Source organism: Eumetopias jubatus, unplaced genomic scaffold, assembly GCF_037043125.1.
Source record: "Eumetopias jubatus isolate StellerSeaLion01/CBP00866 unplaced genomic scaffold, mEumJub1_p1.0 scaffold_13, whole genome shotgun sequence".
Taxonomy (NCBI): Eukaryota; Metazoa; Chordata; class Mammalia; order Carnivora; family Otariidae; genus Eumetopias; species Eumetopias jubatus.
In genome coordinates, this window is record NW_028274819.1 from 52,029,248 (window position 1) to 52,040,326 (window position 11,079).

At 39.5% G+C, this 11,079-nt stretch overlaps 1 long non-coding RNA gene across 1 annotated transcript; it reads right to left on the reverse strand.

The window, feature by feature from the left end:
- Positions 1 to 5,385: 5,385 nt before the first annotated feature.
- LOC148162647 (uncharacterized) lies at positions 5,386 to 10,856 on the reverse strand. The gene is made up of 3 exons (XR_015766624.1): positions 10,470 to 10,856; positions 9,386 to 9,453; positions 5,386 to 6,625 (listed from the first exon to the last, which is right to left on the reverse strand). It is a non-coding gene; the product is annotated as an uncharacterized LOC148162647 (long non-coding RNA).
- Between the last annotated feature and the right edge of the window lie 223 nt (positions 10,857 to 11,079).

Sequence of the window (11,079 nt, forward strand, 5' to 3'; positions counted from 1 at the left end):
AACCAACATCTTATCAATCCCTTTTTTAAAAAAACAGTTTTTATGTTTTATTTTTAGAGTCATATTTTATCCCTTCATAGTAGTTACCCTTATTTTTGGCATATATATATAAGTTGTCCTCTCTTTAAAATTTTGAGATACAGTTTCTTCCAACAGATCAAAATATACCCTAAATCACTAGTGTATGGCTTTGTTCTAGTCTCCTGCCTGATCACATTCTCTCCCTTTTTTTTCTTTTTTTTTAAATCTTCTTTCTTTTTTCAAACAACTTCTTATCTTATCAATTCCGTTTATAAAATCTTTTATAATTTTCAACTTTACAGTCATCTTCCATCCCTTCATTATATCAACCCTTATTTTGTACATATATAAGTTTTTCTTCCTTTAAAATTTTAGGAGGCACTTTTTTCTAACAGACCAAAATGCACCCAAAATCTAGTGTGTGGCACTGATCTATGCACTAGCCTGATCATATTTGATTATATTCTGGTTTTTTTGTATTGTTCTGTTTTTGTTTTTATCTTTTTCTTTTGTTTTTTTTTTTCTCTTTCTTTTTTCTTTCTTTCCCTTTCTTTTCCCCTGGTTTCAGGTCTTTTCTGATTTGTATACAGTATATTTGCTGGGGACGTTGTTAACCTGTTAGCATTTCGTTCTCTCATTCATCTATTCTCCTCTGGACAAAATGACAAGACGAAAAAAAACACCTCAGCAAAAAGAACAAGAGGTAGTACCGTCAGCCAGGGACCTACTCAATACGGACATTAGTATGATGTCAGACCTAGAGTTCAGAATCATGACTTTAAAGATACTAGCTGGGCTTGAAAAAAGCGTGGAAATTATTAGAGAAACCTTTCTGGAGAAATAAAAGAACTAAAATCTAACCAAGTCGAAATCAAAAAGGCTATTGATGAGGTGCAATCAAAACTGGGGGCACTAACTGCTAGGATAAATGAGGAAAAAGAGAGAATCAGCGATATAGAATGATGGAAAATAAAGAGGATGAGAAAAAGAGAGAGAAATAACTACAGGATCACGAAGGCAGAATTCGAGAGATAAGCGACACGATAAGATGAAACAACATTAGAATAATTGGGATCCCAGAAGAAGAAGAAAGAGAGAGGGGGGGGGGCAGAAGGTATATTGGAGCAAATTATAGCAGAGAACTTCCCTAATGTGAGGAAGGAAACAGGCATCAAAATCCAGGAGGCACAGAGAACCCCCCTCAAAATCAATAAAAATAGGTCAACACACTCACATCTAATAGTAAAACTTATGAGTCTCAGAGACAAAGAGAAAATCCTGAAAGCAGCTCGGGAGAAGAGGTATGTAACCTAAAATGGTAGAAATATTAGATTGGCAACAGACCTATCCACAGAGACCTGGCAGGCCAGAAAGGACTGGCATGAGATCTTCAGAGCACTAAATGAGAAAAATATGCAGCCAAGAATACTATATCCAGCTAGGCTGTCATTGAAAATTGAAGGAGAGATAAAAAGCTTCCAGGACAAACAAAAACTAAAGGAATTTGCAAACACAAAAGCAGTCCTCCAAGAAATATTGAAAGGGGTCCTCTAAGCAAAGAGAGAGCCTAAAAGCAGCATAGATCAGAAAGGAACACAGAGGATATACAGTAACACTCACCTTACAGGCAATACAATGGCACTAAATTCATACCTTTCAATAGTTACCCTGAATGTAAGTGGGCTAAATGCCCCAATCAAAAGACACAGGCTATCAGATTGGATTAAAAAACAAGACCCATCCATATGCTGTCTGCAAGACACTCATTCTAGACCCAAAGACACCCCCCATTGAAAGTGAGGGGGTGGAAAACCATTTACCATGCTAATGGACACCAAAAGAAAGCTGGGGTGGCAATCATTCTATCAGACAAATTAGATTTTAAAACAAAGACTGTAATAAGAGATGAGGAAGAACACTATATCCTACTTAAAGGGTCTATCCAACAAGAAGATCTAGCAATTGTAAATATCTATGCCCCTAACATGGGAGCAGCCAATTATATAAGGCAACTAATAACAAAAATGAAGAAACACACTGACAACAATACAATAATAGTGGGGGACGTTAATACCCCCCTGACTGAAATGGACAGATCATCTAAGCAAAAGATCAACAAGGAAATAAAGACTTTAAATGACACACTGGACCAAATGGACTTCACAGACATATGCAGAACATTCCATCCCAAAGCAACTGAATACACATTCTTCTCTAGTGCCCATGGAACATTCTCCAGAATTGATCACATCCTAGGTCACAAATCAGGTCTCAACTGCTACCAAAAGATTGGGATTATTCCCTGCATATTTTCAGACCACAGTGCTTTGAAAGTAGAACTCAATCACAAGAGGAAAGTCGGAAAGAACCCAAATACATGGAGGCTAAAGAGCATCCTACTAAAGAATGAATGGGTCAACCAGGAAATTAAAGAAGAATTTAAAAAATTCATGGAAACCAATGAAAATGAAAACACAACTGTTCAAAATCTTTGGGATACAGCCAAGGCAGTCCTGAGAGGAAAGTATATAGCAATAGAAGCCTTTCTCAAGAAACAAGAAAGGTCTCAAATACACAACCTAACCCTACACCTAAAGGAGCTGGAGAAAGAACAGCAAATAAAGCCTAAACCCAGCAGAAGAAGAGAAATAATAAAGATTAGAGCAGAAATCAATGAACTAGAAACCAAAAGAACAGTAGAACAGATCAACGAAACTAGGAGCTGGTTCTTTGAAAGAATTAACAAGATTGATAAACCCCTGGCCAGACTTATCAAAAAGAAAAGAGAAAGGACCCAAATCAACAAAATCATGAATGAAAGAGGAGAGATCACAACCAACACCAAAGAAATACAAACAATTATAAGAACATATTATGAGCAACACTATGCCAGCAAATTAGATAACCTGAAAGAAACGGGTGCATTCCTAGAGCTGTATCAACTACCAAAATTGAACCAGGAAGAAATAGAACACCTGAACAGACCTATAACAACTAAGGAAATTGAAGCAGTCATCAAAAATCTCCCAAGAAACAAAAGCCCAGGGCCAGATGGCTCCCCAGGGGAATTCTATCAGACATTTAAAGAAGAATTAATACCTATTCTCCTGAAACTGTTCCAAAAAATCGAAATGGAAGGAAAACTTCCAAACTCATTTTAGGAGACCACCATTACCTTGATCCCAAAACCAGAGAAAGACCCCATCAAAAAGGAGAATTACAGATCAATATCCTTGATGAACATGGATGCAAAAATTCTCACTAAAATACTAGCCAATAGGATCCAACAGTACATTAAAAGGATTATTCACCATGACCAAGTGGGATTTATCCCTGGGCTGCAAGGATGGTTCAACATCCGCAAATCAATCGTGATACAATACATTAACAAAAGAAAGAACAAGAATCATATGATCCTCTCAATAGATGCAGAAAAAGCATTTGACAAAGTACAGCATCCTTTCTTGATCAAAACTCTTCAGAGTATAGGGATAGAGGGTACATACCTCAATATCATAAAAGCCATCTATGAAAAACCTACAGCGAATATCATTCTCAATGGGGAAAAACTGAGAGCTTTTCCCCTAAGGTCAGGAACGCGGCAGGGATGTCCACTCTCACCACTGCTATTCAACATAGTATTAGAAGTCCTAGCCACAGCAATCAGACAACAAAAAGAAATCAAAGGCCTCCAAATTGGCAAAGAGGAAGTCAAACTCTCACTCTTTGCAGATGATATGATAGTGTATGTGGAAAACCCAAAAGACTCCACCCCAAAACTGCTAGAACTCATACAGGAATTCAGTAAAGCAGCAGGATATAAAATCAATGCACAGAAATTAGTGGCATTCCTATGCACCAACAACAAGACAGAAGAGAAACAAATCAAGGAGTCGATCCCATTTACAATTGCACCCAAAACCATAAGATACCTAGGAAGAAATTTAACCAAGGAGGCAAAGGATCTGTACTCAGAAAACTATAAAATACTCATGAAAGAAATTGAGGAAGACACAAAGAAATGGAAAACGTTCCATGCTCATGGATTGGAAGAACCAACATTGTGAAGATGTCAATGCTACCTAGAGCAATCTACACATTCATTGCAATCCCTATCAAAATACCATCCACTTTTTTCAAAGAAATGGAACAAATAATCCTAAAATTTGTATGGAACCAGAAGATGTTTCTTCCTAGAAACATCGCCAAAGGCAAGGGAAACAAGGGCAAAAATGAACTCTTGGGACTTCATCAAGATAAAAAGCTTTTGCACAGCAAAAGAAACAGTCCACAAAACCAAAAGACAACCGACAGAATGGGAGAAAATATTTGCAAATGACATATCAGATAAAGGGCTAGTATCCAAAATCTATAAAGAACTTATCCAACTCAACACCCAGAGAACAAATAATGCAACCAAGAAATGGGCAGAAGACATGAACAGACATTTTTCCAAAGAAGACATCCAAATGGCCAACAGACACATGAAAAAGTGTTCAACATCGCTCGGCATCAGGGAAATCCAAATCAAAACCTCAATGAGATACCACCTCACACCCGTCAGAATGGCTAAAATTAACAAGTCAGGAAACGACAGATGTTGGCGGGGATGTGGAGAAAGGGGAACCCTCCTACACTGTTGGTGGGAATGCAAGCTGGTGCAACCACTCTGGAAAACAGTATGGAGGTTCCTCAAACAGTTGAAAATAGAGCTACCATACGATCCAGCAATTGCACTACTGGGTATTTACCCCAAAGATACAAATGTAGGGATCCGAAGGGGTACATGCACCCCGATGTTTATAGCAGCAATGTCCACAATAGCCAAACTGTGGAAAGAGCCAAGATGTCCATCGACAGATGAATGGATAAAGAAGAGGTGGTATATATACACAATGGAATATTATGCAGCCATAAAAAGGAATGAGATCTTGCCATTTGCAATGACGTGGATGGAACTGGAGGGTGTTTTGCTGAGTGTAATAAGTCAATCAGAGAAAGACATGTATCATATGACCTCACTGATATGAAGAATTCTTAATCTCAGGAAACAAACTGAGGGTTGCTGGAGTGGTGGGGGGTGGGAGGGATGGGGTGCCTGGGTGACAGACATTGGGTAGGGTATGTGCTATGGTGAGCGCTGTGAATTGTGCAACACTGTTGAATCACAGATCTGTACTTCTGAAACAAATAATGCAATATATGTTAAGAAAAAAGAAAAAGAAGATAGCAGGAGGGGAAGAATGAAGGGGAGTAAGTGAGAGGGGGAGACGAACCATGAGAGACGATGGACTCTGAAAAACAAACTGAGGGTTCTAGAGGGGAGGAGGGTGGGGGGATGGGTTAGCCTGGTGATGGGTATTAAAGAGGGCACATTCTGCGTGGAGCACTGGGTGTTATGCACAAACAATGAATCATAGAACACTACATCAAAAACTAATGATGTAATGTATGGTGATTAACATAGCAATAAATTTTTTTAAAAAAATAAAGAAGACAATTTAGTAGGGTGCCTGGGTGGCTCAGTAAGTTAAGCATCTGCCTTTGGCTTAGGTCATGATCTTATGTTCTGGGATGGAGAACTGCATCACGCTCCCTGCATAGCAGGGAGTCTGCTTCGCCCTCTGCCCCCCCTCACTTGTTCTAGCGTGTGTGTGTGTGTGTGTGTGTGTGCGCTAGCATGTGTGTGTATGTGTGTGTGTGTCTTTCTCTCAAATAAATAACTAAAACTCTTTAAAACTATTTTAAAAGAAAGAAGAAAATTTAATGATTATGTGTGACACACACAAGCTTTTTAAATACTTCATGAAGAGGATAGTCTCCTTTCAGACAACCACAAAATGGGGCTGAAGGCTAAAAGCTCTCATGGGATAAAGAATAAACAAGGAAGAGGCAAATAAAAAATATCTGATTGGCCAGGGGCCACATAATCAACCTTGTGTGGGGTGAGAAGGCCCAGAGTTGGCTTGGCTTTTGGAGCCTGGCTGACTGGATATACTGTGTTTCTGGTCAAGTAGAACATTTACAGGGACATGAAAGTTGTCTAAATTTCAGTTTGCTAATGTGGCAAACTGGACAGGAGCAGCTCCATCTTGGGCCTAAAATTTTTTTTCAACATCTTTAACCACTCAAGATTGTAAAATGGTCTCCTATGCTTTCTTCTAAAGACTTTATACTTGTATTTTTTACATTTAATATCTGGTTTACTGACTTTCCTTATAGAGTATTGACTTTTATTTTGGCCTGCAGTCACATTGCTTGTGGATCTTTCAATCACATTCTCTTCATAGGAAACATAATGTCTGCCTTCTAGTCTTCCCATGTTCTGACACTAAGACAACTTGACATTCTATATTGACCTGACATAGTTTTCAAAGGAATTGTAAGCAACTCCAAATTTGTTGAGGAAATAACAGTAGGAAGCTGAGAATTTGGCAGATGATGTCGGAGATATGATGTCCTGGAAGGCAGGGGAAGACTTTTCTGAACACTTTAACTCTTCCCCTATTGCATTCCCTGCAAAGGCATCACCCTTGTGGAGAAGGAGAGCTGAGAGTTTGATAGTAGTCATTTTAGAGATGAACACAGGTACTTTGTCTTTAATCTATGAGAAGAAAATGGTACCAATGAAACTTTCTCACTCATTTTAAACTAATAGAAAAATGGGGGCAAATAATTGATTAAGCACTTGTTTTTAGGCTCCAGGAAAATAAATATTGTGGAATTGTGATATCTAGACACCAATGACATTTTTGTGGGTCAAGGAAAAAATAAAACAAGGATTTGGGGCCAAAGGGTTCACAAATCCATAAATATTCTGAGTTCCAGATCTAGAAAAAGGTAGTAGTAGCCTAGAAAGATATTTAGCTTTGTAAGATTTTGACCAGTTCTTTCATGTAGCATATCAAAACTAAGGTCACTACTTGAGGCTAAGAATGGGGGATAGGGTCCCTTCTCAAAAATGGAAATTAAACACACACACATACACAATCACACACACACACATCCAAAAACTGGCATCAAACCACTTTCTAGAATTACCTTTATAGAAAGTGGTTTCCTTAGAGATGTGAAAGGCTAGAGACACATTCTGCCCCAAGGAACTGAACCAATCTTCCTTCCATCCCAGTAACTAGAGCTGTGATGTCCATGCAATGATTGCTGAACCAGGATCAGAAGCCACCCACTAAGCTTTGGCTCAGGACAGAGTGCTTAGGAGAACACGATGAGGTAACTGGAAGAATGAGCACACAAAAGAAGTAAAAAAGAAAGAGAAAAGCCAGAGGGAATCTTCCACTCAGAAACATGCTGCAAACCACCAGGACATGTGAAAACAGGCATTATATATGTATATTACAATATAGCCTCAATCTGTAAAATGTTCACTAAGAAGCAAGGAGAAATGAACAAAACAAAATGAGATGTTTAAATGCATCTATTATTGTCAATATATCTAGAGATTAAATTAATCGAGAATAGTGAGTTCAACAAACATAATTTACCAAATCTGAAGCTTCTTGTGGTGGGCAGAAAAATGGCCACTCAAATGGTGTCCCCATCTTAAACCTCTGTGATTATGTTAAGTCACGTGGCCATGGGGGATTAAGATGACTATCAGATGAAACTCATCAGTAGACCTTAAAATAGGGAGATTATTCCAGAATATGTAGCTGGCTCAAATGTAAGCCCAGAGATTCTTAAAAGTGGAAGAGGAAGGCCCAAAGGGACAATCGGAAGGGAAATGAATACAGGAAGTAGGGCAGAAGTAATATTGCTTTCTTTGAAGATGGAGGAAAGGGGCTTCTAGATACTAGAAAAAGCAAGGAAAGTTTCTCTTCTAGAGCTGCCAAAAAGAGAAGAAGCCTTCTCAACACCTTGATTTTAGCTCAGTGAGACCTAAGCTGAACTTCTGAACTACAAAACTGTAAGACAATTACTGTGATTTGTGGCATTTTAAGCCATGGAATCTGTGGTAATTTTTTTATAATACCTATAAAAAATATTCTGCATCCCACAAAAAAAGAATATTTGTATTTTTAACTGAGTTATAATTGACATAGAACATTGTATCAGTTTCAGGTATACAACACAATGCTTCAATATTTGTAAACACTGCAAATGTTCACCACAATGTCTAGTTAACAATTATAATTATAGTCACCATGCTGTACATTCTACATTACCTCTCCATGACTTGTTTATTACATAACTGAAAGTTTACCTTTTGACCACCTTCACCCATGCTTTCCACCCCTCACTTCCCCGCCTCTGGCAACCACCAGTCTGTTTTCTGTATTTATGAGCTTCTTTTTTTGTCTTATTTTGTTTTTTAAGATTCCACATATAAGTGAGGTCATATAATATTTGTCTGTCTAAGACATATTTCACTTAGCATAATGCCCTCAAGATCCATCTGTATTGTCACAAATGTGCAAGATTTCATTATTTTTATGGCTGAATAATATTCCAGTATATACTGTGGAATTGTATATATGTATACACACATATATATACATATATATATTATTTCCATATCTTGGCTGTTATAAATAATGCTGCAATGAACATGGTTATGCAGGTATCTTTTCAAGTTAGTTTTTTAACCCATTATTAGGGAAATTAAAAGAAGACTACATAGATAATAATAGAATATATCATATTTATACTATAAAGATACGGTATTATAAATATATCAGGTATTTCCATATTGATATACAGATTCAATGCAATCAAAACAAAAACTCTAAATGTGTGTGTGTTTATAAATTGAGAAAGTGCTTATAAAGTTTTTGGCAATGCAAAGTGCAAAGAGTGACTAAGAATTTTTTTTTTTTTTTTTTTTTTAGTGATGGGGAGAGGGGAGAGCGTGTGGGAGAGAGAGAATCCCAATCTCACGTGGGGCTCAATCTCAGGACCCTGAGATCATGGCCTGAGCCAAAATACAGAGTCGGATGCTTAACCAACTGAACCACCCAGGCGCCCCTGGCTAGGAAATTTTTTGAAGAAAAAGTTGAAGATCTTACATTCCAATATCAAGAGTAGAAAGCTTTAATTGTAGTCATACAATATTGTTGCAAGGTTATACAAATAGACTAATTAAAGAGTACCACATGTACAGGAACATTCTGAGGCCTCTGAGAATTCTGTCTCAACTGACTGTGTCTAAATTGTCTAGACTGAATCTCCTAGGGATACAATATCCACAGCCTACTGAAGCCACCAAGCTACATTCCATCTCAAGGGAAAAGAGTTAATATGGTTGACCTCATCCCTTGTCTGGGGATGGAAAAAAATGGTGGTACCCACATAACAGGAGTTCTAGCTCCTGGGAATATAAGGTAATGCATAAAAACTTTCATCTCACCTCTTATGGAACATCTCCCAGCCTAAAATTTTACTTGTTTCCTTCTAAACAGATATTTTCCACTACTCCTGTAAAGCAAGAGATAGAAGACAATTTGGTGAGCTGAAAACTACAGCCAATTAGGGAAGAGAAAAACACTACACTGGCTCTTTGGTTTTTATCAAACAATATAACCTTGTGTTTACTCAGTGTCCAAGTAGGGTCTGTGTCCTAGAGGATATGACTCTGGGAGGAAGGAGTCCTGCTGACACCAATGATTCCATAAGGAGACAGCTCCTGACAGAAAATAACTGATTTCATGTGCAGACCAATTAATGTGACCAGGAATATGGTAGGGAATCTGGAAGGAAAGAAGAGCTCTTTGGGTAAAAAAAGTGAAATCAGAATAGATTCGGACTGAAGCAGCAAACCTTGGTGTGTATGTTTTCTGTTGACCTCCTTTGTAGTTTTAATGATTAGTGGTTTATCTTTTCCCCTTTAAATGTATTCCCTGGGACGCTGAGGAAATGTGCTTCTTGTCAGAGGCAATGAGTCTGTGGGGCTTTCTCAGTCTATTTACTTTTTATACCACAGGAGATGAGGTGGCTGTCCTTTTAGGGACAATTTCATGAAGATTCTGTCATCATCATTATTCTAATAGGTTCAGTGCCCACAGGCCGTTAGCCTGCATCAGACCTGCAGACGGAACTTAGAAAACACACTCTTATGGGCGTGGAGGATGAGTCTCAGTGGGGGTGGGGCGGGGGCTGCTTTGGGACAGTAGGAACTGGTTAACACGCCTCTCAGGTCAGTGCCTTGTTCACTTTGACTAATTAAGGACTCTGGCGATGAAAAAATCATCTCCTGTGTGAGAGAACTCACTATATAAAGCTTTGGCTGGGATTCTGGCAGAGGTGACAAAATCCCACATGTCTCAACCCATTCCTCCCTCCTTGTCACACAACTACAGATTCCTGCCAGACGCAATAATACAGAACTGTTGTGACCTGTCCTCAAAATCCACTTCCTTTCCTTCAGAGCTTTTTGAATGATTTTTGTAAATTTGTTGGAAGGGCCCCTCCAGGAAAGGAACAATGCTCCCTACCTCTTCGGCGCTCCTTTCTCTCCAGGCCACCCGTCTCCAGATTCAAGGCTGCCCTCTGTCTGTACTCAGAGCAGGAAGTCTGCAAACTGGCTTTTCTTCCCTTCAGGGCACTTCTGGGCCACACACTAAACTCACATCCCTTCCTGTCGTACCTTCCTTCTGGCGTCTCCCACTGTCTGCCCCCCACTAACTTCCCCAAGCACCCTGAAGCCCCAGCAGGGAGTCTTGGCTCCTGATTTAAGTGGTGAAGAAAAGCCAGGGCAGGCGTGGTCAGCATTTCCTCACCAAACAGGCGCTGGGTCGGCCAGAAGCCACTCCTCCTGAGCAGATGGCTGGGAAATGAAAGTGAAATCTTCAGGGCTGGCAGGAAGATGAAAGGGGAAGAAGCTTCTGGGCCCAATGGGCAGTGGTCCTGTAGGGCCACTGGAAGAGAAATGCTTCAACTCAGTGCTTCGAAAGGCGGGGAGGGAGGGCTGCCCCAAGGGACTTTTGCGAAGTCTGAGGACAGATTTGGTTGCCCAACCTGGGGGATGCCACTGCCATCTAGTGGGTAGAGGCCAGGGGTACGGCTCACCGCTCCGCAGCGCACAGGACAGCTCCCACGGCAAAG